Source organism: Mus musculus, chromosome 11 (genome assembly GCF_000001635.26).
Source record: "Mus musculus strain C57BL/6J chromosome 11, GRCm38.p6 C57BL/6J".
Taxonomy (NCBI): Eukaryota; Metazoa; Chordata; class Mammalia; order Rodentia; family Muridae; genus Mus; species Mus musculus.
In genome coordinates this window covers 79,809,176-79,835,874 of record NC_000077.6, presented here as the reverse complement: position 1 = coordinate 79,835,874, position 26,699 = coordinate 79,809,176, and the positions used below count along the sequence as shown (strand labels likewise).

At 46.2% G+C, this 26,699-nt stretch overlaps 1 long non-coding RNA gene across 1 annotated transcript; it reads left to right on the top strand.

The window, feature by feature from the left end:
- Nucleotides 1-12,204: 12,204 nt before the first annotated feature.
- Nucleotides 12,205-25,643, top strand: LOC108167852. Its single transcript, XR_001780102.1, has 3 exons — nt 12,205-12,507; nt 13,327-13,437; nt 25,601-25,643. It is a non-coding gene; the product is annotated as an uncharacterized LOC108167852 (long non-coding RNA).
- Nucleotides 25,644-26,699: the final 1,056 nt, after the last annotated feature.

Sequence of the window (26,699 nt, the reverse complement as noted above, 5' to 3'; positions counted from 1 at the left end):
TAGGCAGGCCCAGGTAACCCCTCAGGGAAGCTGGCAAGGACTGAGGCTATGCTTGGTGTACTGGTGAGATTTCCTGAGATGAGAGTTGAGGACTCTACAGCAAAGTTGAAAACAACTTGCGGATCTGAAATCCATCTAGCCTTCCTTGCCTTAGGAACAGTGCGGACAGAATCTTTGCTCAAGCACCAGGGCCATGCCACATCTAGGGGACACCGACCTGTGGTGCTGTTGATGTTATCTTTTCTTTAAAAACTGCTACTGAGACTCTTTGAGCATGTGTGGGGTGTGTGTGTGTGTGTGTGTGCGTGTGCACACGCATTCATGTGAGATAGAGAGAGAGACAGACAGAGACAGACAGAGAATCGGCTCAGGTGCTCCTTAGAATATGTATGTCTACCTTGTTTGTTTTAAATGGTTTTATTATTATTTGTGTGTATGATAGTTTGGCTCTGTATACATCTGTGTGCCATATATGGGCCTAGTGACCTCAGAAAAGGGAGTTGGATCCCCCGGAAGTGGAGTTAGACAATTTTGAGTTGCCATGTAGGTGCTGTGAATTGAACCTGGGTCTTCTGGAAGAGCAGGAAGAGCATCCTCTTAACTACCAAGTCATCTTGTTTTTGTTTTTTTGTTTGTCTTTGTTTTTTTTTTTTTTAAAGACACAGTCTCTCTATGTAACCTCATTTGACCCAGAACCCACTAGATAGACCAGGCTGGCCTTGGACTCACTGAGATCTGCCTCTGCCTCCCAAGTGCTGGGATTAAAGGTTTGCACAAGGTCTCTCGCTGTCCCAGAACTCACCAGTTAGGCTAGTCTGGCTGACTAGGGAGCCCCACGGACCCTCCAATCTCTGCCTTAGATCTAGCACAGATATTACAAGTACACACTATGTACTATGACTGGCTTTTTATGTGGGAGCTGGGATTGAACTCAGGTCTCCATACTTGTAAGATGACCACTTTACCAAGCTCTTCCCAGCTCCCTGAGTGGGTGGATGGGTGGGGGAGATATGGAAATGGTTTGAGATCTAGGATGATGCAGCTATATTTTCTCCAGATACCTGAGGGCACTGGAATCTGAGGAAACCTTGATCCAAATTATAGCTCACAGATCTTGTGCTCTCATTGTCAACAAGCACGGCAGCCATTTTGTGCTTGCAAGAGCTGCTTCTGTTGACCCTTGACTCTGGGAAGTAGTTCTAGGGGACAGATGACATTTTCCCCTACACAAATATTAATTGTAGAACCTTTTTTTTTAAAAATTTGCTGCTATTTTTCTTTTTCTTTTCTTTTCTTCCTCTCTCTCTTTCTTTCTTTCTTTTATTAGATATTTTCTTTATATACATTTCAAATGCTATCCCGAAAGTTCCCTATACCCCCCCCCCCCCGCCTGCTCCCCTACCCACCCACTCCCGCTTCTTGGCCCTGGCATCCCCTGTACTGAGGCATATAAAGTTTGCAATACCAAGGGACCTCTCTTCCCAGTGATGGCCGACTAGGCCATCTTCTGCTACATATGCAGCTAGAGACATGAGCTCTGGGGATAATGGTTAGTTCGTATTGTTGTTTCACCTATAGGGTTGCATACCCCTTAATTGTAGAACCTTTAAGTTACAGCAGTAATCATGGAGAGAGAGGGAGAGGGACAGGGGGAGGGGGAGGGGAAGGGGGAGGGGGAGGGGAAGAGAAGGCAGTTAGTCTCTGGATTTTTAAAAACAAGTGAGCCAGTTCCAGCCTCCAAGGGTCATGAATGTATGTGAGAGACAGAGTTTGCCTGGAGGAGGCCACAGTGCTGGGAGAGGCCTACCTCTACTTGAACTCTGAGCAGAAACCACAGGGGCCATAGCCCCCTGTTTCCTTGGTTACCTCAATGCCTCCACCACATTACTTTCGTAAGTGCCTCATCCTTTCCCCACAATCCCCAGAGTAGCTAAATCACCACCCCATTGTAACTCTCGAGTTTGATCTTTCCCATGTTAATAAAAACTAAAAACCCATTGGCCTTTAAGTGGGCAGATGCTACACAATGCTTTGACTGGGCTGGGCTGGGCTTCATTATTGCCCAGTGTGGGATGTTTAGGCTGTTTGCACTTTCCTCTTGTTCTTAGATACTCGTAGGACCATCTTGTACTTAGCTTTTCTCAGAGTTCTTTTACTGGGGGGCGGGGGGGGGGCAGATTTGCAGCAATGAAGCAAAGGCTATGAACATTATCAAGCTTTTGGTTCATAGTACTCAATTACTTTCAAGAAAATATAGCAAATACTACACTTACCAGGAGCATATAGAGAACCAGCCTGCTAGATTTCTTACTACCACCAAGCATATCATTAAAATGCAAGCTTTGGCCCAGCAGTATGGCTTAGCAAGTAACGGTGATTGCTGCTGAGCTTGGCAATCTGAGTTCGAGGCCTGGAACCCACACGGTGGCAGGAACAAAATGAGTCTCTCAAGACTTCTCACCCACATGTGTGCGAGCATACACACACAACAATTATGTGTGCCCCCATACACACTGTAGCACATGTGTACCTGTACACATACACACGTGTACTAGCACATGGGTGCCCTACCCACACTGTAGCACATAAGTGACTATACATATGATCACACAGATACATACTCACATACTATAGCACATGTGTACCTGCACACATACACACATACACGTGCACACACACTCACACACTATAGCACATGTGTGTCCAATGCACATTGTAGCACATAAGTGCCTATAAATACAAACACATACACATACACACACTGTAGCACATGTGTGCCTACACACTTTATCACCTATGTGCCTATACATACACACACTGTAGCACATGGATGCCTATATATGCACATATACACTGTAGTCCATGTGTGCTGAGAGGGGGGGGGGACAGGGAGAGAGGGAAAGAGAAACAGAGTTCTATAAACCCAAAGTCACAGAAAAAGAACCTCTCAAAGCTTTTGAGGTCTCTGCTGCATGTCAACCTCGGTGTGTGTGTGTGTTGGGGGGGGGACACTATGGTGCACATCACAAACTCCCCCCACCACAAGACTGAACAGAGAAGAGAAAAATTTCAAAATAGTTTAAAAAAATAAAAATAAAGGGAGAAAAGCAGTTTTTAAATGGGCCTAGGGGAGCAAGGCAGTACACATCGAGACTGTGAGCCTTGTGACAAGTTTGTGGGGCCATGCCCCTGGTTGGCGGTTCTGAGGGGACACTAATGTTTCCAGGAGGATGAGCCAGTGTGGCCAGCAGGATCTGGGAGCTGGGATCCGATAACAGTCTGCCTGGCTCCCATGAAATCAGCGTTGCTTCATTCCGTGGCTCTGTGAAGGGAAGAGAGGCTTTTAAGATTGTATTCCCACACCTACCATTTGTGAGGAATGGGGCCTGGCTCCAGAGCAGCCCTTGGGTACAGCCAGGAGACACTTTCTGGCCAGAGTGTGGAGCAGAGGAGGAACTGCAGGATATAGAGTCAGGAGGCCTATGAGCTCCTAGCAGGCTGGAGCAGAGCACTTCCTGGGAGGCTCTGGAGACTTCCCTAATGAGGCCAGGATCAAATGCAGGCTCAGAGGCAGGAGGACCTAAGGGGACTTGATAACTGAGATGGCTCTCAGAGTTTCTCAGCGAGGCCAGTGGTCATCTTGGCATCTCTGCTGTGTCTTTCCTGTCACCATCTTCTTTCTTCTCTCTTCACTGGGGACAAGGCCTGGCCACTGAGTCACCGCAGCTGACTCTTGGCGTGGGAGCTTAAGCCAGATCTTGGCCACTCTTCTAAACTGTACTTTCCAGGCATGGGGCCCAGCCTTCTGGGTTTAGTAAATGTGCTTGATTCTAACAGTACCAGCTCCCACTGTTGCATGCTATGCCTCTCTGTTTGTATCAAAGCTTCTTTTTGCTCAGTGCTCATCTGTGGCTGAGTGTGCCCTGGCATAACAGGTTTTTCTTTGCTTTTCACCTAGTCTTTGTGGAAGTATTAGTTCCAATTTTCAGGGACAGAATCAGATTGGCTCCTGTGGGCATCTCCCCGAGTGTGTGTGCGGTGGGAGTGGAGGTGGGGGTGGGGCGATGCTTCTGGCCAGAGACCAGGGATTCACTGACTTGGGAGATGTGCCAGTCTCTAACCAGTTAGCTGCAGCAGAAGCAGGCTGGATCTCCTGACAAAACTTTCTGTGTCTTGGGGGTAGGGGCTCTGATTGACATCTAAACATCCAATCAGAGACGTAAGGTAAGAACCTGAGCCGGGCGGTGGTGACGCACGCCTTTGATCCCAGCAGTTGGGAGGCAGAGGCAGGTGGATTTCTGAGTTCGAGGCCAGCCTGGTCTACAAAGTGAGTTCCAGGACAGCCAGGGCTATACAGAGAAACCCTGTCTCGGAAAAAAAAAATCTGGTAAGAGCAACTTAGGAAGGCTTTCCTTTTTGGCTCATCTTCAGAGGGTATAGCCCGCCATGGCAGAGAAGGACTGGCCTCAGGAGCCTGCGGTAGCTGTTCACACTGGCATCTTCAGCATCTGCAGCATCTGCAGCCAGGAAGCAGAGAGGGGTCAAGGAGAGGGAGAAATGTTCAGCTTGCTCTTTTTCCTTCAGTCCGGGGCTCCTAGCCTGTGGGATGGCTCTGGGAATGAGGGTAGGGCCTTCCCACCTCAACCCAGTCTCAAAACTGCCTCACAGACATGCCCGAAGGTTTGTTCTAGGTGGTTATAGATCCTGTCCAATATTAGCCACCGCTGAGCCAGTGCTTTGGACACACAGGGGTGGGGTAAGACAGAATACATTCGCTGGCTCCACTTCCCAGATGGGTGCTGGTCAGAACTTCTTGGGGTCAGTCTTAGGACAAGTGTAAGAGTAGTGTTGTCCCCAGGCCTACAGCTTCCCTTGGGTTGCTTTTTAGTTATGCCACACAGCCCTATCTGAGGGTTCTCCGAGCTGTCCTGAGCCCCCACTGCCTACTCTCCTGACAGATCACTGGTCAGCAGCTGCTGTGGAATCACTGAAAGTCTGGAAAGTTGGCTTCTTGGAACCGGGCCCCAGGGCAGAATTATTGGCTGAGAAGACAGCTGGAGGCATTCTGGGACAGTGGAAGGAGCCCCTGATTCTGGCATCAGAAAAGCTCTGGCTGTTGCAGCCTGGCTGTGTGCGGGGCTGTGGGACGAGCAGGATGAGCCTCGGGTGAGGTTGAGATTCACCTTGCATACCCTTTGTCCAGGGTCAGTTGCCCCTAAGAAACTAAGCATCTCTCTAGTATCCACCATTGACCACCCTCCTGTCAGGAGTAGCAGGCCCTGCCCATCACAGCTCTATGTCCCTCCTGTCCAGGAGTCAGAGGGACCAACATCAGTTGGTCTTGCTCCTGTGTGTAGCTGCGGTGGAGGATTCTGGATTGGTGTTATTTTGTGTTAGCTGTGTCCACAGTGTGGGATTCTGGGTAATTCAGTGCTCCTGAAGCAGCCACAAACATGGGAATAGTTTGGATTCAGTAGATGGTCTCCCCAGAAGCCACTCACAGCCTGTTTCTTCCTCCTGCAATGTAGGATGGTAAGAATACTAGAGCTGGCTGGAAACTCCAAATCTGGGCTCCAAGTATACTTTAATGTAATTTCTCAGCCAACTTATTCTCATGGTGAGGAGGTACCGCTCTACTGCAGAAGTAGGCAGGTAACCCCCTGCAGCCACCAGAACCAGCGGGCACGGTTCTAGCAAGTTAGAGTGCCATCAGAAGTCATTAGAATGGGCAGAGGCTTTTAAGAGGGGCTGTAAGGCTTGGGGTGTAACTCAGTGGTAGAACACTCACCTAGTGTGGGCAAGGCAGTCGGTTTGATCCTCAGCACCCCTAGGTAAATAGGGGTGGATGTGGCTTGCATGGCCTTTCTCCCTCCTCTGCAATGCAGCCAGCACGAGGTGGTTATAGTTTAAATGTGAAATACACCTCCCGCCCCCACCCCTGCCTCCAGGCCATGAGTTTGAACACTTTGTTCTTGCTAGTGATGTAGTTGTGGCAAAAGTAGGTTGCCAGGGTGGGTCTTGAAGGTGACATTTTTTTTTTCTTGATTCTGGCCTCAACCTCCCTGCTTCTTGATCCTCATAGCCGTGAGGAGGCAATTGCAGGCTCTCACTGCCACAGACAGCCTCTCTTGAATGCCTCTTCCTGCCTGTGGATGGCGTTCCTCACCCATGAGCTGAGGTCAACCCTTCTCCCTTAAGTTGCTTCTGCCAGGCACTCCTCCTCAGCAGCAAGGAAAGGAACTGATGCAGTAGTTGTCTCGGGACGTTGGCGGTAGATGTGACCTACTAAGGATGCTACTTAAGAAACACTGACCACATCTGGATCCCTGGTACCAACTTGGAGGAGTAGGTACCAGCTGAGCACATCTGTGTATCATTGGGCAGCTTACATGCGTGCACTGAAACCCTCGATCATGTTCATGATTGCTTTTTGTAGTTAAGTAGTCAGACTCCTATGTTATGGGAAGAGGGGTGCTGGGTTCTAGGAGAGAGGCAGACTGGCCCAGGACCTCCTAGACTCAGAACTCTATGTTGCTAGAGCCTTACTTTGCCTAGTACAATTTGTACTTTTGGGCTAGATAGTGAATTCAGTTCCCCATCCAAGGCTGAGTATAGGCTGCCTGCAGCCTTGTGTAGGCTTCCCCGAATCTCTTCCTGTGCTTTGCAGCTCCCGGAAGTCCCCATCTCAGGTCACCTTCTGGCTATCCACTCATCTGTCCCACAGGCTCAGGTAGCATAGGGTGATGCCTTCATCCCTGTAGCCCAGGTGGTGGTGGGGACAGACATTTGCTGAACTGCTTCTGGGGAGGATGACACTATTGGTATGGATACCCCTTGGGCTAGGAGAGGAAACGAGCTTGTGGGTCTAGGGTACAGCCCACAAGCAGGTCAGGAAGTGCAGGCTAGAAAGGGAGATGTTGCTAGCCCTGCTACCTGATGACTTCATAGGCAACTCTAGGGCTGTCTCTCTGGAGATAGAGCCTCTTAGAAACCTTTGAGTTGTTTTCATTTTGGATTTGGCGTTTATCTGCAGGAGAGAGGCTTCCATTGACCAGAAGCAGGGAGCTTGGCTTTGAGTTAGAGTGTTTGGAAACAACCTAACAAAGTGTTTCCTTCCCATCTCCCCTGGTGTGAAGAGAAAGGTTCAACATTTACTTCTGATTTTTACTTTAGGACTCCAGGCAGCTGTGCTGGAGGGCACTGAGATATGGCCTGGGTTTAGGAAGCCGGAGTTTCTACATCACTCACAGGCAGGGTCTGTGGGGCTCTTCTCATTTCTTTCTGTTCTTGGGTGGAGTTGGGCTGATAATCTCCCAGCTGTAACATTCTAACTACCTAGCCTCCTGAGAAGGCTGATAGAGGCTGCCAGAATGTGGAGTCTGAAGGTTTCCATCTTACATGAGAACCAGTGACATTCCCATCTCTCAAGCTAATGGAGAAGGTGGTTTTGGCAGCTGACATTTACTGGGCCAAAGCACTGTGCTAAAAGTCTCCATCACCTACCTCACTAAATGGTCACAAAGCCCCTGGAAGGAAGGGCTGTGGAATAGTTATTTTTCTATTGTGATAAAATACCATTAGCAAGGTAACTTAAAAGGAGTTTAATTGAGCTTACAGTCCCAAAGGTTTAGAGTCTGTAATGGCTCAGTACAGATGCGGCAGCAGAGGAGGTGAGCACGTGTATCTTAAGCTTCAATCAGGAGACAGCACAACTGGGAATGCTGTGAGTCTCTTGAATCCTCAGACCTGCCTCCAGTGACCTGCATCCTCCAACAAGACCACGCCTCCTCCAACAAGACCACGCCTCCTCCAACAAGACCACGCCTCCTAATCCTTCCCCAACAGTTCTACCACCTGGGGACAATATGCTGAAGTGTTTGAACATATTGGCTTATGGGAGCTATTCTTATTCAAGCTACCGCAGGCTGTTATTGTCCCATTATGCAGAGTATGCAGAGGGGAAATAGAAGCAGAACTTGGCTTATCAGTGTCCAGGTATTCTATACACATAAAAACCTACCTGCAATATGACAAATGAAATGCCCCCCTTTTTCTTTTCTTTTTTCTTTCTTTCTTTTTTGCTGTTGTTGGGTAGCTTTACAATGACAGAAAGAATAAAGATCTGGCACCTGTGAGAAGCAAGGCGAATAAATCGTTCTAATAGAGGGTGGAGCCCTCAGTGAGTGGGATGGGAGTGGTATTACTGGGTCTTCAGAATTGGAGCCAGCAAGATAACCAAGCCCATAACCCTGGCTCAGGCTTGAGTCTACAGCCTGGATTGGGTGCCCAGCTCTGTAGGGGAAGCTGTTGGAGTCTTACATCAACTATAGGGCCCATGTGGGGTCTGTCTTTGGAAGAACTACAATTATGCCCATTATACCTGTCTTGAGTGATTCACTGGAGCCAACGATTACGTAGGAGCACTGTTCCTTTTAATTTTTTTAATTTGCATTTTCCGGTGACTCACTGGAATTGAAAGTACAGTCTCATTGACTGAAGATGAAAGGGTGGGGGGAGAAAAAAAATACAAAATGTCATTAGGTTCGTTGAAGACAAAATTATCTGAACCATGCCCAGGTGATTTGGGGCTCACGTTCTGTGGGTTCAGACCTGTCTCCTACTCCCTGAGTTGCCTCACCACTTCCTGGAAGTGGGAGGCAGCCCTGCAATGCCATGAAGGTAGAGGGAGATATAATCTCCTGACAGGAAGTCTGTAATCTGGATCAGAAAGATCTTGGTTCAAGTCTCTGCTCAGACCTTCTGCTTGTTGTGTGACCTTGAACAACTTTAGTTAGATCTCCAAACCTCTGATCTCACACTTAACAGTGGCAGCTTGCAGACTGCAGAGGGCCTGCCTCACACAGATTATACCTTGTAAAAACTTGGCATAGGGTGATGAAACACCAGTAAATATTAACACAAACAATGTATTAGATACTTTGTATATAGTATCTTGGTGGATGAAACACTAGTAAATATTAACACAAAGAATGTTTTGGATACTTTGTATATAGTATCTTGGTTCTTAAATAAGACCTTGTAAACAGCCTTATTTGATGTGGTAAATGAAGAACTGAGCGGATTCCATTAAATGACTTGGCCAATGTAATGCGGCTAGTGAGTGACAAGAGCTTGCACTGGCACACACAGTTCTCACTGACCTTAAAGTTCAGTATAGAAAGGATTTTGTCCCTACTTGTAGTCCCCAATGAAATTGCCTTGTCCCTCCTATCCTTCTATGTGAATCTGCTCAGAGCCCCCAATTCCCTCTTTCTGGTAGACACCCCTATAGGACCTCAGATACTTCCGTCAGGATTTTCTGGTCATATCTGACCTATCCGTTCAGCTGACCAAATAGTTCATTCAACACTGGCAGTCCCCTCCCAATGGCTGTGGAGACTCAGGCCCACAAGGGCAAGATATTCCCTGCTGTCCTTTCCCTTGACCCACACTGAGTTCTTGCTATCTCCTCCCTCTCCAGATAGCCAATTGCAGCACCCCCTAGCTGGGCTCTCCTCTGTCCACCTTAGGCACGTCCCTCCCTCTCTGAACACTTAGTGGATCCTGAATGTGCCACACTCCTCTTCCCAGACCGGACCCCCATGCCCCTTCTGTTTTCCAGTCCCAGTTTCCCTATCTGCAGGAGGCATAAGTACTGGGTCTCTGGCCCCTGCCGCCTGGGGTGCCTATGGAATTGGGGGCTCTGATGCTCCACCTCTCCTCTAACTCACTATGGGCAGCATTGGGAGGAAGTTGGCTGGGAAAGCCCTTCAGGTCAGTGGGTCAGCCAGCAGCCTGTCCGGGCTCTGGCCTCTTAGTCATCCTGTCCGGGTCATGGTTGCAGGCTCCTGGGATTGCCACCCTCTCCTTCCTCCTGTTAAAACAGCCTGCTTGCTGGGAGGGAGGTATGTCTTGGAGGGCTTACCCAGAGCTCTATAGCACTTCCTGTTGACCCTAAGGTGGAGCGCTTTTGGGGTATAGTGTGGTCCCTTTTTGGGGGGGCTGTGGGGTTCCCTTTTTTCTTTCTCAGAGCCCATGCACCAGGAGAGAAGGAGTGAGGAGAGGCCCACCACGGTGTCCCCAGAAGTAGACTGTTCCCAGAGGCCCCAGCGGGGCTCTGGATGAAAGGGGAAGACTGGTGTGGTTGGGTCCCTGGTATGAAATGTAGCCGATTGTGATTCTGAGAGTTATTTGTTACACCGCTGAGAAATAGCACAGGAAGACCCAAGGCGGCCAAGACATGCAGCTCCGCCCCCCCCCCCCAACTCTCCCATGTTTTGCTGTGCTTGATGCTGCTGTGGTGCTGAGTGTGGAGGGACAATATCTCACACACATCCCCGAGCCCCCCACCCCCAAGGAGTACACAGCCTTCTCTGAAGGAGCTGATATTTTGATCCCAAGTCGTGTGGCTTACTGAGGAATGTCACCTCATGGGAGTCTAAATAGGAAACAGCTCTATTATTCCACATTGCTTTTTGTAATGCCTGTGGAATCCTTCCTTTCCGGCCCTGTGATATGTTTGAGGTGGACTCTATAGCCTCCTGGTCCTTTTTCAAGGTTGGTGTTGCTGCTGGCTGGGGAGGTGGGAAGGCTGGCATCCTGTGTGGGGTTCTCGGCCCCCTTTGTTTTCAGTGTTAGCTCAGATCTGGGGACTGTATTAGTTACTGTTTTCAACTTTGTGACAAAAATACCTGCCAAGTGGCTTACAGAGGAAAGCTTTATTGGACAGGGTCTAGGCAGGAGTATGGGGCATGATGTGCCCATAGCCAGAAAGGAGAGAGTTGTGTGTGCTGGCATTCTGTTTACTTCCTCCTGGGCAATCCAGGACTCTACCCATGGAACGTTGTCTTCCTACCTCAATTAATCCAGTCTAGAAACTTCCTATAGACATGCCCTGAGATGATTTCAGTCCCATAGAGCTGGCAGTCAGGGATGGTAAATTGCTTATGTAACCTGTTACCACTGATGTACAGGGGTCTGGACCGCTTTTCTCTGCATAGGCATAGGTAGACTCAGATTCCCTCAGGAGACACTGCCTGATCTCCCTGATGATGCTTTTCCTTCCAGAACTTTCCGAAGAGTTCTGAGTACCTCTTTTGGAGTCATTGTCAGTTTGTAGGCGAGAGACTTTATGACCTCAGAGCTACCAAGTTATAGCAGGACAACGTGATGAATGAACGGGACGGTGTCAAATTCTGTCCTCTTGTGCCTGGGCTAATGGGTGTTTCCCAAGCCTAGAAGAGTCAGAATTCCTGGAATGAGTCCTTAGGAGTGTTATAGACTGAGTTGTACCTCATGTTGAATCCTGAACCCCCATGTGGCTGGCTGTGTTTGGAGGTAGGGCTTTTAAGAGGGTAATGCGGTTACATGGGGTAACAAGTATGGACCCCATCTGATAGGACATTGAAGAGTGCTCTGTGTAGGTGCATAAACACTCAGTGAGAAGATGCTACTGCCTACGAGGGAGAGCAGCTCCCTAAAACCAACGTTATAGCACCTTCAACTTCCCAGCCCTCAAAGCAGTAAGAACCAGTTTCTGTCCCAGCCATCCATTTTGAGGAATTCCATGGGGCATTCCACACAGGGAGGTGAGGTGGCTCAGTCTGAACCAGGGACCTGGGTCCATGAATTGGGCTTGCCCAGACATGTCCATGACAGCAGCAGCTTCCTCTCCCTCCTCCTCCTCTCCCTCCTCCTCCAGCCAAAGACCTCTCTTCAAGCGTCTCCATCCTCCTCCACGACAACCTGCCAACATTCCCCTCACACACTCTCAGTTCTTGCCAACCCCTCCAAGGTTGTGCCTGTGTCCTCTCTGAAGACATGCGGACTGCTGATAAATTTATAACGATGACTCACGCCACCTAACATTCTGCAGGGAGAGTTTGACTTAGAAGCCGACTCCCCTGGAATCTAAAACAATTTGTGCTTCTAATTGATGACCCAAGATATTCCGCCTATGGAATCCTCTTTACCTTGTTGCCAAATGACCTTATGAACCCTCACCCAGTGCCACCTCCAGTGTCATCGTGCTCTTGGTTAGCAGGAATCTGCCTGACCCAAGTCCAGCCAAACTCCTCTCCAGCATTAACCCAGAGCCAGAGACTTCAGACTGTACCGACGGAAAGCCTCTGTGGGACATGTGCCAGGGTTTGCCTGGTGGCTTAAGGAGGGGTGGGTTAGGGTTGGGGAACTCTGGAGCGCCTTCACTAGTCAGAGGCTGCTTTCTCTAGCCTTCCCTCTCTGAAGCCCCAGTTTTGACCAGTGGAGTAGCCATGGTGGTGGTTTGTACCCTGCTACTGTGGCTTGTGGAACAACATTGAAGGGACGATATGGGAGGAGTCAGTATCACCTCTTCTGTCCTTACAGTCTTCTGTCATCTCTCAGAGCAGGCAGGGTCGACTACCTACCATGCCAGCCCCTCCTAGGCGCCTCCCATCTCCTATCACGATCTACTCCATCTCTCCAAGCTCCACTCTGCGGCTGTCTAAACTGCTCCAGCTCTCTAAGGTTAGCTCTCACACCCGCACCTAACTCATGGTGCCTCTATGGCATGTAATATTATTTCTGCTTTCTTCCTTTGGCTAAGGATCCTGTGAGGGTGTCCCTTTCAGCAAAGAAGCTTCTAGAACCAGCCCTTCCTCTCCTACTGTGGGCAAGTGTCTTTCCTGTTGCGTTTATATGTGTATAACCTGCCTCCACTTCTAGTCTGGGTCAGATTCCCTTATTTGAGGTCCTTTGGAGAGAGACCCCCTTTTCTTCAGTGCATCTGGCTTGGTTGGTGCTTACAATCATAAGGTGATGATAGGATTAATGTCTATTTTGCCAGCCAGGTTGGAAAATATACAGGTGGAGAAGTCTCTTTATTTTAAAGTGGGGCATTGCTTATTTTCTTAAAGAATGCTTACTAGCACACACACACACATCCACACTTACACACACACACACACACACACACACATGCAAATATATTTGGTTGGTTGGTTGGTTCGTTGGCAGTTGTAAGCTGCCAGGTAGCCCAGGCTGGCCTTGAACTTGCTATGCAGCTGAAGCTGGCCTTGAGTTCCTGGTCTTCCTGTTTCCACCTCTGAGGAGCTAGGATTACAGCCATGCACCATCACACCCTGCTACTTTGAAACACCTGAAGCCACACATAAGCATCAGTAAGACACTAACTGTCCAGCTTTCTCTTTTGCTGTGTTCACTTCTAGTACTTTAAAAAAAAAAAAACCATTTGGTTGGAGTCTTCTTACTTTTGACATGTTTATAAAATTGCTTTTATTAAACACTTAAATATCCAGTGGTAAATAAAAATGCCTAATGTCTAAGGATGGAGAAACAGTGAGCCCTCCTGTACCCACCAGTCATGGGAGAAGAATACATTCCTTGTGGCGGCCCTTCAGAAGCCCTCTTTCTCCGGCCTTTGCTCCATTCTCAGAGGTAACTATTATCCTCAGCTGTGTGCATGCGTTTCTCTCTCTCTTTTTTTTCTTTTATATTTATACCAAATGTTTGTATCTCTAGACAATAGTTTGTTTGGTTTTGCTGGATTTTTTTTTCAAGCTTTATATAAATGGAAACCGAGAATGCAGTCTTTCTTCTGTGGCCGCCCTTCTCTTGGCTTAAAAGTTCGTTCTGCTCTGTGGCTGCAGCTCTCTGGCTGCTGATGCTGATTCGCATCCTGTCAGGTGAGCACACCATCTGTGAACTACTCTGCTGTTGATGGAGACGCTGAACATTCTGTTGGCTTTCTCCCTCCCTGCCATCAGCCACCTTCTTTTCTTTTCTTTTCTTTTCTTTTCTTTTCTTTTCTTTTCTTTTCTTTTTTCTTTCCTTTCCTTTCCTTTCCTTTCCTTTCCTTTTCTTTTCCTCCTCCTCTTCCTCCTCCTCCTCTTCCCCTCCTCACCCCCTTTTTCTTGTTACAAGCTGTTATGGTGAGAGTTGCAACTTGTGCACACATAAGAACCACAACTGCTGGCATGGGACCACTGGCCATAAGCAATGTACCTCTTCATTCTTCTTAGATGCTCACAGGCTCCTGTGCTGGAGGCTTGGTACTCCATGTGTGATGTTGAACAGTGGAATCTTTGAGAGCTGATGTTTGCTGCTGGGTAATCATGCCTTAGTAACACTACCCTTGAAGAGGGTTTAATGATGGTTTCATAGAGTGAGTGAACACAGCCTCTAAACCTTCCTGACTTCTGGTGTCGCCATGTGATCTCTCCTTCCTGCACACAATCCCATCCTAAAGCTGTCTGCCATGTTGTAATGTGGCCTTGGGGGCCCTCACAAGAGAGAGGAGATGCTGTCTTTTTTCCTGATCACACCCTTGAGGTTCAAGGTTTCAAATGTCTTCTGTCTGTAGAGTTCATGTTCATATCTTTTGCCTCCTTTACTGGTGGCATTTCCTCAGAACTGACGAGTCGTGGCTCTTTATGGCCCTTGAGCATGAATCTCTGAAGACTCTTCTTGGAGTATGACTGGAGAATTAAAAATCATAGATCCTTAACTATTAAGTACTACCATTAGATGGATTTTGCCAATGCATCTAGCCAATTGACTGGCCCACCCCTTGTGTCTGTTTTCTAGAAAGTTTTCCTGTGCTTTCTCAGGTATTTCTCTCTTGTTTCACAGCAAGCATGTGTGGCCTCTTTTTCGTTGGACAATGGCTTTGAGACTAGAGTCATCCGTGCTGCATAGCTTTCTTTATTGCTCAGTAGGTTTCCTCTGTGTAAACGTGGTGCAGTGTTTATCCATTCTCCCATTAGTGGACATGGACTTACATTCTTTTCCCTTTCCTCCCTTCCCCCTTCCCCCCCACCCCTCTCTCTCTCTCTCTCTCTCTCTCTCACACACACACACACACACACACACACACACACACACACACACACACAAAAGGATGTAATTTTTATGTGCATTGGTGTTTTGACTGCATGTTTGTCTGAGTAAGGGTATCCGATCCCCTGGAACTGAAGTTAAAGACGGCTGTGAGCTGCCATGTGGGTGCTGGGAATTGAACTCAGATCCTCTGGAAGAGCAGTCAGTGCTCCTAACCACTGAGCCATCTCTACAGCCCACTTTCATTTCACTTGGGCAAATGTCTTGGCCTGGAACCCTGGGTCAGAGGAGAGGTTGGCACAACTTGGTAAGATGAACAATGTTTGGGGTTTTTCTAGCTATTAAGGACTACTATATGCCCCTTCTTAGAATTGGGAACAAAACACCCATGGAAGGAGTTACAGAGACAAAGTTTGGAGCTGAGACAAAAGGATGGACCATCTAGAGACTGCCATATCCAGGGATCCATCCCATAATCAGCCTCCAAACGCTGACACCACTGCATACACTAGCAAGATTTTGCTGAAAGGACCCTGATATAGCTGTCTCTTGTGAGACTATGCCGGGGCCTAGCAAATACATAAGTGGATGCTCACAGTCAGCTATTGGATGGAATCACAGGGCCCCCAATGGAGGAGCTAGAGAAAGTACCCAAGGAGCTAAAGGGATCTGCAATCCTATAGGTGGAACAACATTATGAACTAACCAGTACCCCGGAGCTCTTGACTCTAGCTGCATATGTATCAAAAGATGGCCTAGTCGGCCATCACTGGAAAGAGAGGCCCATTGGACATGCAAACTTTATATGCCCCAGTACAGGGGAATGCCAGGGCCAAAAAGTGGGAGTGGATGGGTAGGAGAGTGGGGGGGAGGGTATGGGGGACTTTTGGGATAGCATTGGAAATGTAAATGAGGAAAATACCTAATTAAAAAAAAAAGGACTACTGTAGCGTTCTCTACAAGAACAGAACCAGTAGGAAATGCGCGTGTGTGCATTGTGTGTGCCTGTGGAGGCCAAAGGTTGGCAGCAAAACTCCTCTGTCTTTCTCCACCTTATGTTTTGAGACAGGGTTTCTCCGTAAACCTGGGGTTCATAGGCTGGACTGGCTGGCTAGAACCCTGGGATCCTCCTGCCCCTGCCCCTCACCCAACCCCGCTGGAGTTACAAGCATGAACACGTCCAGCTTTTTAATGGGTGCAGGGACACAAACCTGGGTGCTTGTGTTGGAGCAGCAAGTACTTAATCCACTAAGCAATTTCCCCAGGCCCTGTTTTTTTCTTAAAATTTTTTTTTAAATTTATTCATTTTATGTACATGGGTGTTTTGTCTGTCTGCCTGTCTGTCTGGTGGCTATGCGGTTTAGAAGCAGGCATCTGATCCCTGGAACTGGAGTGTCAGTCACCATTTGGGTGCTGGGAGCCTCGCCTGGCCTCTCTGCCTGAGTAGGAAGTGCAGTTGGATGCTGAACTGTTCTCTAGCCCCCTCCTTTTAAAAAGACAGTTTTAAAAATTTGATTGTTTGTGTGTGTTGTGTTTTATTAAAAAGGAAAGAAAGAAAGAAAGAAAGAAAGAAAGAAAGAAAGAAAGAAAGAAAGAAAGAGCAGGGATATGTTTGGTAGAAACAAGGTATGGTGAGGTAGAAGGGGTGCCCCTACAGGCCCATGCTGAGGCATCCCTTTTCCCCCAAACCCCGAAGGTACCAACCATATGACAGATATACTATAGAATAGAGTTTATTTAGGGCATGAGGAGGGGGGGAGTTGAAGGGGAGAGAGAGAGAGAGAGAGAGAGAGAGAGAGAGAGAGAGAGAGAGAGAGAGAAAGAGAGAGAGAGAGAGGGAAAGAGAGAGAGAGGGAGAGAGAGAGAGAGGGAGAGAGAGAGAGAGAGAGAGAGGGAGAGAGAGAGAGAGAGAGAGAGAGAGAGAGAGAGAGAGAAAGAGAGAAGAGGCTGGCCAGGAACACATGGAGAGAGAGTGGGGAGGGGAATGGAGAGAGAAGGGACAGGAAGGGTAAGAGTAAGAGATGGGGGAGAGGGGGCAAAGAGACCTTTTATAGTGAGTCAGGCCTACCTGGCATTTGTCTATTTTATTGTTATTAATCTTTCCTAAGTTTAGACTTGATGACGTCTGTGGCTTCGCTGTTCTTTGTGCTGTTTCCTTGGACTTTATTCTGGTGTGCTTTATATAAGATCTGGAACTTGATGCTTAATACACCGGAGTTTCATTTCCCTCTGTGTAGTTTTTTGTAATTCCCATTTTAACTACATCCCACACAGTTTAATTCGTGGAATTTTCTCATTCATTTCTAAATGTGTCACAGTTTTTCCTTTGAGCCATTTGCTGTTTAAAAGTGTATTTTATGTTTCTCAAATGCTGGATTTTTTTTAAAAAGCCATGTTGTGTTATTGATTATGAATTTCAGTGAAATGTATTGAGAGATGATGTTGGGACTTAACATGCCTTATAATGTAGAACAAGGTCCACTCTGAAAATACGTATTTTTAAAAAACTTTTTATTGATTATAAATTTCACATCATGTTCCCCAATCCCACTCATCTTTCCATCCTTCATATCTGTCCTCTACTCTTGGCAATCTCTCTCCCAAAAGATAATATCAAAGATAAAAATAAACAACAACAACAACAACAATCTCATTATGGAAGCTGTAGTGTGTCACAGTGTGTCACACAGAATACCCTTTTGTCCATACATCTTGAGTTGCCAATGTTTGTTGCAAATGGTTCAAGGACTCTGGCTTTGCTACACTGTCAATACTAAATCCTGACCGGGACTTGGATACCCTGTTGTTGCCCCGTGTTATGGAGATTCTGCAGCTTTGGCTCTGCAGCCCCCTCACGTGCTCCAGCAGTTCACAGATGAGGTAGATATTGGAGTGGGTCAGCTCAAAGCCCTGGATCTGGTTCTGGGTGGTAGCTGAGTTGGTTGGTCAGCCAGTTCTCTTATACCCACACTACCAAGGTGTGTTCTCCCCTGGTAGCTCACTCAATGCCATAGCCAGCACGGGTGGGCCTAGCTTTCCTGTTCTTGCCCTCAGGGTGGCTCACCCATATTTAAGCCACCAAGGCCAACTCTACTGTGCTGCCCAGGCATGGTGCTGGGTCCGTGGCCTTTGGTGGTAACGAGCCACAGATCTTGACATAGAAACCTGCCATTGCATGGCCACAGACCCAGACATGGTCCTCAGTGGCAGCTCAGGCTAGGGCTTCACCGTGGCCTTAGGCATCAGGGCAGGCTGTCTACATTAGGCTGTTCCTCTTTGCCCTGAGTCTCCAGTTCTGCCTCTCTTCATAGTGCTCAAACCATTTGGCTTTTCTTTCTCTCCCATCTCTTCACCACATACTTGCACTTTATAGTGGCTGTGCTCAAGCCACGCTGCTGATGGCATCCAAGTGTCTTCCACCCACCAGTCTTTGCGTTCACAATTGATTTTCACAAATGCTTCTTTTTCAAAGTCAGACATAACAGTGATCTGGTAATACCACCACTGGAGACGCTGAAACCTATAGTTCCTAGGGCTGGCTAGACAGACTAGCTCACTTTGTGAGTTCCAGGCCTTTCAGAGACTTTGTCTAAAAGGACAAACAAGAGTTTAGTCCCTGGAAGCCATGTAAGGTGGAAGGAAAGAATCAGGTCCATATATGGAGTTGTCCTCTGACCTCCATATGTGTGCTGTGGCATATGTGTGCACATAACAAAAGCTAGACAGTGCCTGAGGAGTGATATCTCCATGAACACACACACACACACACACACACACACACACACACACACACTAGCTGTGGTCTGAATATTTTTTCCAGTTATTCTGTAGTATCTCTTCATTTTTAATAAGTATGTTCTTGTCATACATCAGCTAGCCATATCAGTTTTCCTTCTTATTAACATTTACCTGGGGACTGGAGAAATGTCTCAGTGGTTAAAAGTATTTGTTGATCTTGCCTGATCTTGTAGAGGGCCAGCCCTGGGTTTGGTTCCCAGCACCCACATGGTGGCTTATAACTATCTGTAACCAGGAGACCTGATACCCTCTTCTGACTTCCTTAAGTACTGCATATATATGGTGCAGATGCATACAGGCAAAACACTCATATACATAAAATAAATGTAAAAAAAATTACCTAGTTCATCTTTCTTTTTCTAGATTTTATTGTGTGTGCACACTCCTTTGTGTGCGCATTCCTGTGCGCATTCCTCTGTGTGTGTGTGTGTGTGTGTGTGTGTGTCTGTCTGTCTGTCTGTCTGTCTGTCTGTCTGTGTGCGCATGCACACAGAGGCCAGGAAAAATGCCCTGGAACTGGAATTCCACTCAGTTCAGTCAGTAAGTTGACCAGTATAGGTGATGGAAAATGAATGACCTTCTGCTAGTGCAGCAAGTGTTTCTAACGGCTAAGCAGGTTTTCCTGCCTCCAACCCCCAGTTTATCTTTCTGTTCTTTAAAAATTCAAACCTCTTTTGAGTCCTTGTATTTTCAGTGTGTCCTTTGTAAACAGCATACATACCTGATTTTTTTTGTAGTCTGAAGGATTCTTGTCTCTTAAGAAAATGATTTTGTGTTTTGAAATGGGCTTTGGAGCTCAGTACAGTGACTCATACCTGCTATCTCAGTACTTAGGCCGCCAAGGCAGGAGAATCACCATAAGTTTAAGGCCGGCTTGGGCTACAGAGTGAGACCTTGTTTCAGAAGGACATAAGAAATGAGTAGTGCTATAATTGCTAGTGTATTTGAGAGAGATTTAATCTAACAAGGTAACACATATCCATTATCCCTGTATTCTCCCTAAATAACACAACTCATCAGACCCTTTCTTTGTGATATTTTTCTTCCTTAGCTTATGTAGTTTTCCAGCTTTTAAATTTATTTTTAATTATCATTAAACTGTTAACTGTAATAATTATTGTATTGTAGTGTCAAAACTTATTTAGATTTATTTATATTTTTATATCAGTTTGCTTACCACAGCTTGTTTCTAACTCCTTTTAAAAAAATATTTTTAAAGTGTGTGTGTGTGTGTGTGTGTGTGTGTGTACATGTGCACATGCCTATCAGGGCCAGAAGAGGGTGTTGGGCCTCATGAAACTGGAATTACATGTAGATGTGAGCTGCCCAGCATGGACTATGGGAAATGAACTTGGGTTCTCTCCAAGAGCTGCTGCACACACATCACACAGGTCACTGCTGAGCAGCTCTTCAGCCCCCTAACTCCTTTGCCAACATTTATTTTCTTTTTCGTTGCAGATTTTAGGCTTCTTTTTTTCTATCATTGATTAAATGCTAAGCTCTTAGTCTCAGCTTGGATAAGTGTAGTTTCATTGTTTGTTTGGTTTTTTTTTTTTTTTTTTTGTATATAGTATTCTGTATATAGTATATATTCCAAATAGAGAACTCCTGGCTTCTGCCCATTTGCTTTGAGCGGTCTGGAGATGCTTGCCCACCGCTCAGTATCTGTTGATACTGAGAGAGCCACTGCTGTGCTACCTTCTCTATCTGAGTTCCCTGTGTGGGCGCCATTACACAGGGTAACATACAGTAGAGGGTGACACCCATTACCCTTGAGTAATTATTAACAGCATCCCTCTCTCCAAAAATATCCCAGTTAGCATGCCTCAGCAGGTCCCCACCTCTAGCTACAGCACACGCAAGTGGGCTTTTATTCTTCCCTTCTGAAGACTCATTGTGCTTCCTGTAGCTCATGAGTCATGGTTTCTGGAGAGTTTGCTAAAAGCTTTTTTTTTTTTAACCTTAGGAAATGAGAAGTTAATAACTGTATCTTTGAGTTAATGCATTCTTTTTATCAAACTATCTGACTGACTCGGACTCTTTCAAGCTTGCATGGCTATTGTCAGGACACATCAGCTATGTAAGATGAACCATTTCTGGGGCCCCGGTTCTCTGATGCTTGTCTCAACCTTTAGCATGTTTGCTTTTATTGGCTATCATGTATGGAGTGTATAAAACAAACCAGAGAGGTGGCATATACATCTCAGGGAGGCTTCTCAGGGAGACAGAGGCGGGAAGATGTGAGTTTTGAACCAGCCTGAGCTTCATAGTAGAAACTTACTTTCTTTAAAAAACATAAAGTAAGTAGAACAGACATCAAGAGTATAAAATCTATTAAAGAATGATGGTCCCAGCCCTCAGTTAACAGAAGCAACCTCGACTTAACAACCTCCCTTTGGCCTCTCTTCTGGTGCAGCCTGCCCCATCCCCATGTGCTACTGTTCTGAATCGAATGATTCCTTTTCATCTCTGGGTAGTTTCACTATATGGATATGTGCTTTTAAAAATAGTCTATTATTTAAATTTGTCTGCTTTCGAAGTGTAGCAAGTAGGTGAGTGGACTCTGGTGACCTCCAGGTCCCTGGTTTGGAAGCACATTGCTGTCGATGTGATGGTCTGCCGCTCATTCACGTCTGCCGTCCTGTGGCATTCAATGTTTAGCCAGCTTAGCTCTAACCTGTGAATTAAGAGCCCCTGGACTTCTTTTTCCTTACTTAAATTATATACTCAGATTTCTTGGTCATAGGGAGTATGTGTGTTCAACATCACTAATCAGTACCCAGCAATTAGAGCCGGTACCACTCTGTAGTCCGTTACCCTTCTATAAGCTCCTTTTGCCTGGCATGCTCATTAACACTGGCTATTGTCAGTGCTGAAGTTGTTGCTAGACTGGTAAGTATGGACTGACATGGATGTGTGTGCAGTTGTGTGCAGACAGGCATTTAGACTTACACTTTTCCCTGTGCTCAGGAGCCTTGTCTCCTTCTCTTCACTGGGGTTTCTGGTTGGTCCTAACATCTACTTGGGTCTGTCTGACTGATTTGTAAGTGTTCCCCAAATCCAGCCTTTGTACTATGTATTGCAATTGTCCTGCGGAGCTTGCAGGCTCTTTTCCTCCTTCGTTACAATGTTTCTTACATACCAGAAGTTCTTCATTTTTCTCTCTAGGTAGATACTTTATCCCCCAGGTAGACAGCTTTGTTTGAGAAGTCCCCTTTCAACTCCGAGGGTCCAGAGTGATCATCCTGATTGCAGTCTGGCTTCTTAAGGGGTCACTTTTATACTTGGCTCTAGTTCCCCTTTAATAAAGCTTTAAGAAGGACAGGAGAAAGGAGAAATTAATTTAGTTTTTTGTTTGTTTGTTTGTTTGTTTCATATGGGTGACAACCCTGTTGGTAGCATTCATTATCATCTTTTCCCATTAATTTGTAACAACTATTTTGTCTTATAGTCGATTTTTGAGTCTTTATGTTTGGAATGCAAGATCTTACTAAAGAAAACTGTAACCATCAGGTAGCTTGTAAAGAAAAGAAGTGTAGCCAGGCAGTGGTGGTGCACGCCTTTAATCCCATCACTTGGGAGGCAGAGGCAGGCAGATTTCTGAGTTCGAGGCCAGCCTGCTCTACAGAGTGAGTTCCAGGACAGCCAGGGCTACACAGAGAAACCCTGTCTCAAAACACCAAAAAAAAAAAAAAAAAAAAAAAAAGGAAAGAAAGAAAGAAAGAAAGAAAGAAAAGAAGTGTGTTTTCCTCTGTTGTGGAGGCTAGCTTGTATTCATAGAAGAATAGAAGATAGACTGTGCTATCTCCTTCTCTGGTAAAAAGGACACAAGCATTTTCTGGGGCCTCTGTAAGTAGGGCATTGCTCCCATTTGTAAGGGTTCCACTCTTAGGACCTCATCACAACAAAAGGTTTCACCTTATGATAGCCTCACCTTGGGAGTAAGCATTTCAGCGTCAAATTCTGGAAAAGCATTCAGACCACAAAACCATTGTTTCTGTGCCATTCCTCCAGTTTATCCATCTGTGTCACCTGCCAAACTTATACCATACTATTTTTAACATTATAGTTTCCTAATCTTAACATTTCACCATCCTGGCTTAGACAAACCATGGGCCCATGAATCAGTGTCCTACCCACACAGATGACCATGGAGGATGAAGGGTTAGCCATCAGTTTGGAAGAGCTGGAAAAAACACTACATCTTGTGTGCCTCTCCCTCCCTCTTTCTCTCCTTCTCCCTCTTGCTTCCTCATCTCTTATTGTCCCTCCCTCCATCCCTCCTTTTCATTCTCTCTTCATGCTCACTCTTTCTGAAAATGAGAACTTTTATTATGTTATGTAGACTGTTCTCTAAAGACCTTCTCTACCCACAGGCTCCCAAATGCTGAGACCACAGGCATGACACTACACCTGGCTTCTTTTTTCTTTGTCTTTGAAATATTCATCTAAAAAAGACATACAATTTATAATAGGGCACTGCTATTCTAATATTCTATTGTACAAGATACAGTAAGTAAAATTATTAAGAGCTGTCTTCCCTGCTGCAGCTTCTGCCACATCCAATCAGATCAACTCTTACTGAGTTTTTTAATTCCAGAGACTTCTAAATTACATTCCTAATACTTTAAGCTGATTTTTCTCCAAATAGCCTCATTCTCTCTTCTTCTTCTTCTTCTTCTTCTTCTTCTTCTTCTTCTTCTTCTTCTTCTTCTTCTTCTTCTTCTTCTTCTTCTTCTTCTTCTTCTTCTTCTTCTTCTCCTCCTCCTCCTCTTCCTCCTCCTCCTCCTCCTCCTCCTCCTCCTCCTCCTCCTCCTCCTCCTCCTCCTCCTTCTTCTTCTTCTTCTTCTTCTTCTTCTTCTTCTTCTTCTTCTTCTCTCTCTCTCTCTCTCTCAGACAGGATTTCTCTATGTGGCCTTGGTTGTCCTAGAACTTGCTTTGTAGACCAGGCTTGCCTTGAACACAGAGTTCTGCCTGCCTCTGCCTCCCAAGTACTGGGATTAAAGGCATGTGCGAATACCTCATTATTATTTTTCATGATCTTGTGTGCTTAATTTTCTCTCCTCCTTTGGTCCCTGAAGCTTTCATTACTTGAGCCATTAGCTCTGGGTTTCAAAGTAAATCAGTTTCCCTAGTTCCTTCTTACCTGCATGGGGAATTCTTCCAGACTCCAGTGGGATATAACAAACCTCAGATGGTACTGAGCACTGTGTACAGGTGACTCTTTCCCTTGTACCCACACTTCCAGACTGAATGCCATTCCCATCTCACCCATGTACTTGCCTTGTGCTCTGAGACAGATCTCAGCGACACCAGCTGACATTTCTTTCTTTCCTTACAGAGATGAGAACGGTCACATTTTCACTCACAGGAAGCATGCCAGTTTTCTTTGGCATACTCTCTCTGCACATTGTTATCCTGGCCAGCATCACCACTTTTATGCTTTGGGGCTGTGATTAAGTAAAATACGGGTGGCTTGCATATCAGCTCACTGATACTGTCACAGCCATCTGATAAGCAATATTCAATGACTAACAGTCACGTAGCGTATACAGACAGTGCTGTTAAGATACAGAAAGGGATAAGAAGGCTGAGGAGGGGCTTTGAGATTCTATCACACCACTCGGCAGAGCGTGCAGCTTGAAATGCCTGAATTGTTTGTCTCTGGAGTTTTCTAGTTACAATTTTAGTTTTCATACATTTCACTTGTATGCCCGCACACATGCCAGAGAGCACTACGGAAGTCAAGGGACAAATTGTAGGAGTCAGTTCTCTCCTTCTGCCACGCGGATGCTGAGTATCTAGTTCCCCTGGGTAGGCTCACTGCCCATCGTTGCGGCACCACTTTGCTGGCGTCCCCATTTAATATTTTACAGCATGCTTGACCATGGGTAGATGAAACTACCATCAGACTAATGCATATTTTATCCAGGTTGTTTACGTTTTTATTTGTGTGTTTCAGGTAAATGAGTCATATTCCTAAGACCATAACTTTCCTGTATGGTTTCTTTTTTTTTTTTTTTTTTTGGCTTAACATTTTGACCCTTTTCCTATCCTAATGTCAGAGACTAGAGAAGGTATTATTAATGCTTTTAATACTTAAACCTAGGGCCTTGAACATGGTAGGAGACTCCTTACCCTTGGGCTACCTCCCCAGACCTCTCTTTTTACTTAAAACATATATTTTGTGTGTGCGTGTGTGTGTACGTGTGGGTGAATGCATGGTGTAGATGTGTGCATGTGTGCTCTTCCCTGAAGGCATACACAGAGGCCCAAGGCTGACAACGGGATGTCTTCCTTAGTCATACCTCCACATTATTTTTTGAAACAAGGTTTCTTCTCAATGAATGGAGCTTAGTGTTTTGGTTAGACAGGCTGGCTAGTGAGCCCCTGGGACCCTCCTCTTTCTGCTCCTCAGTGCTGGGTAACAGTTATAAGTGCGTTCTGCCATGCCTGGCTTTTACATGGGTGGTGGTATGTGAACTCAGGCCTTCAGCTTGTGTAGCAAGCAGTTTGCCCACTGAATCGTCCCTCTACTCTCCCTCCCCTCCTATTGTTTTTGAGATAAAATGTCACTAAACTAGCCAGGCTGGCCTTGAAGTCAGTCTGTAGCCCAGACAGGCCTTGAACATACGATCATCCTGCCTCAGATTGACTCCCGAATGTCAGTGATTATAGGCCTGTGTCCCCAGGCATAGCTGTAAATGAACACTTTGCTCTTTGGTTCTTTCTTTGTTTCTCCTGTTGGTTGAGATCCTCAAACTTCTTGGCCTTCCCTGGGTGCTCAGTACAGAGCCTCATGCACAATAAGCTTTCAAGAAAAGAGGGTGGGAAGAGTTGAAAGAGTAAATCCGACCAGTGGGGAGCCTGGAACAGAACCAGGAAGTATCTGAAGTGTCCAGAAGATTGGTGCTGGTGAATTCTAGGTGGGTACCATTCACTCACTCGTTGTTGATTTCCACAGGTTAGCCCTCATATCACTCGATCACTCGAGGCAGAACCCTCTGGTGAGTATTGGGCGTTGGTTATACCTGCCATTCTTTTCTTCAGGTTCCTGGACACCAAAGTCGCTGACCCCAGAATTACAAGACTGGCGATTCCAGAACAGTCCTGGATAGAAGCTGAGATTGTGTGTGTGTGTGTGTGTGTGTGGCGTGTGTGTGTGTGTGTGTGTGTGTGTGTGTGTGTGTGTGTGTGCGTGCGTGTGTGCGTGTGTGTGTAGAGATAGAGAGACAGAGAGACAGAGAGAGAGAGAAAGGTGGAGAAGGGTAAGGCCAACGAGGACAGAAATGCTCTGTGTGCTTCCATGTGTCCTTTTATGTGTCCTGCCTGCCATGCAGGGATCGCCACTCCTTCCTTTTCTTATGTTAGATTTGAACTCTTATAAGAGCTAGTTGCTCTAGTTTTACTCCTTCTTGCTGTCAAAGAACAGCAAACCTTGGCCTTAACCTGAGCCTTCCCCTGGTTATCTGGGAGCTGGACAGAGTCTGGGCAGGATAGAGAGGCAGTGGAGAGAGCCCTGAGCTGGGAACCAGAAGACTTTAGCTGCTGGCCAGGCACTGATCCTGTACATCTATCTTCTCTGGACTCGTTTTACCTCTAGCAACTGAAAAGGATGACCTATGCACCTCTCCAGCTATGGTGTCATGTGTGGCCCAGCTATGATGCCGTGTGTAATCCAGTTATGGTGTTCATGTATAGCCCAGCTATGATGCCATTCATGGCCCAGCTATGATGTCATATGTAGCCCAGCTATGATGTCATTTGTGGCTCTTCTCTGCCTTTGTGTATTTTCTTCCCCCGTGTTCATGCTTTCTATGTGTGAATACTGCTTCTGATCGCTGTTCTTTTCCTTCTCTTTGAATAATTCTTTGAATATTTCTGACAAGGTCGTCTGTCGGCAACAAATTTAATTTGTATTTGATTTTCTGCTAAAGATTAAGAAATATTCTTAAAAAAAGAAATATTCTAACAGAAATGAATACTGCAGTTAAATATTTTTTCCTGGACTTCTGATGTCTTGACTTATGCTAGCCATTTAGTCTTATTGGTTCTCTGCTTTC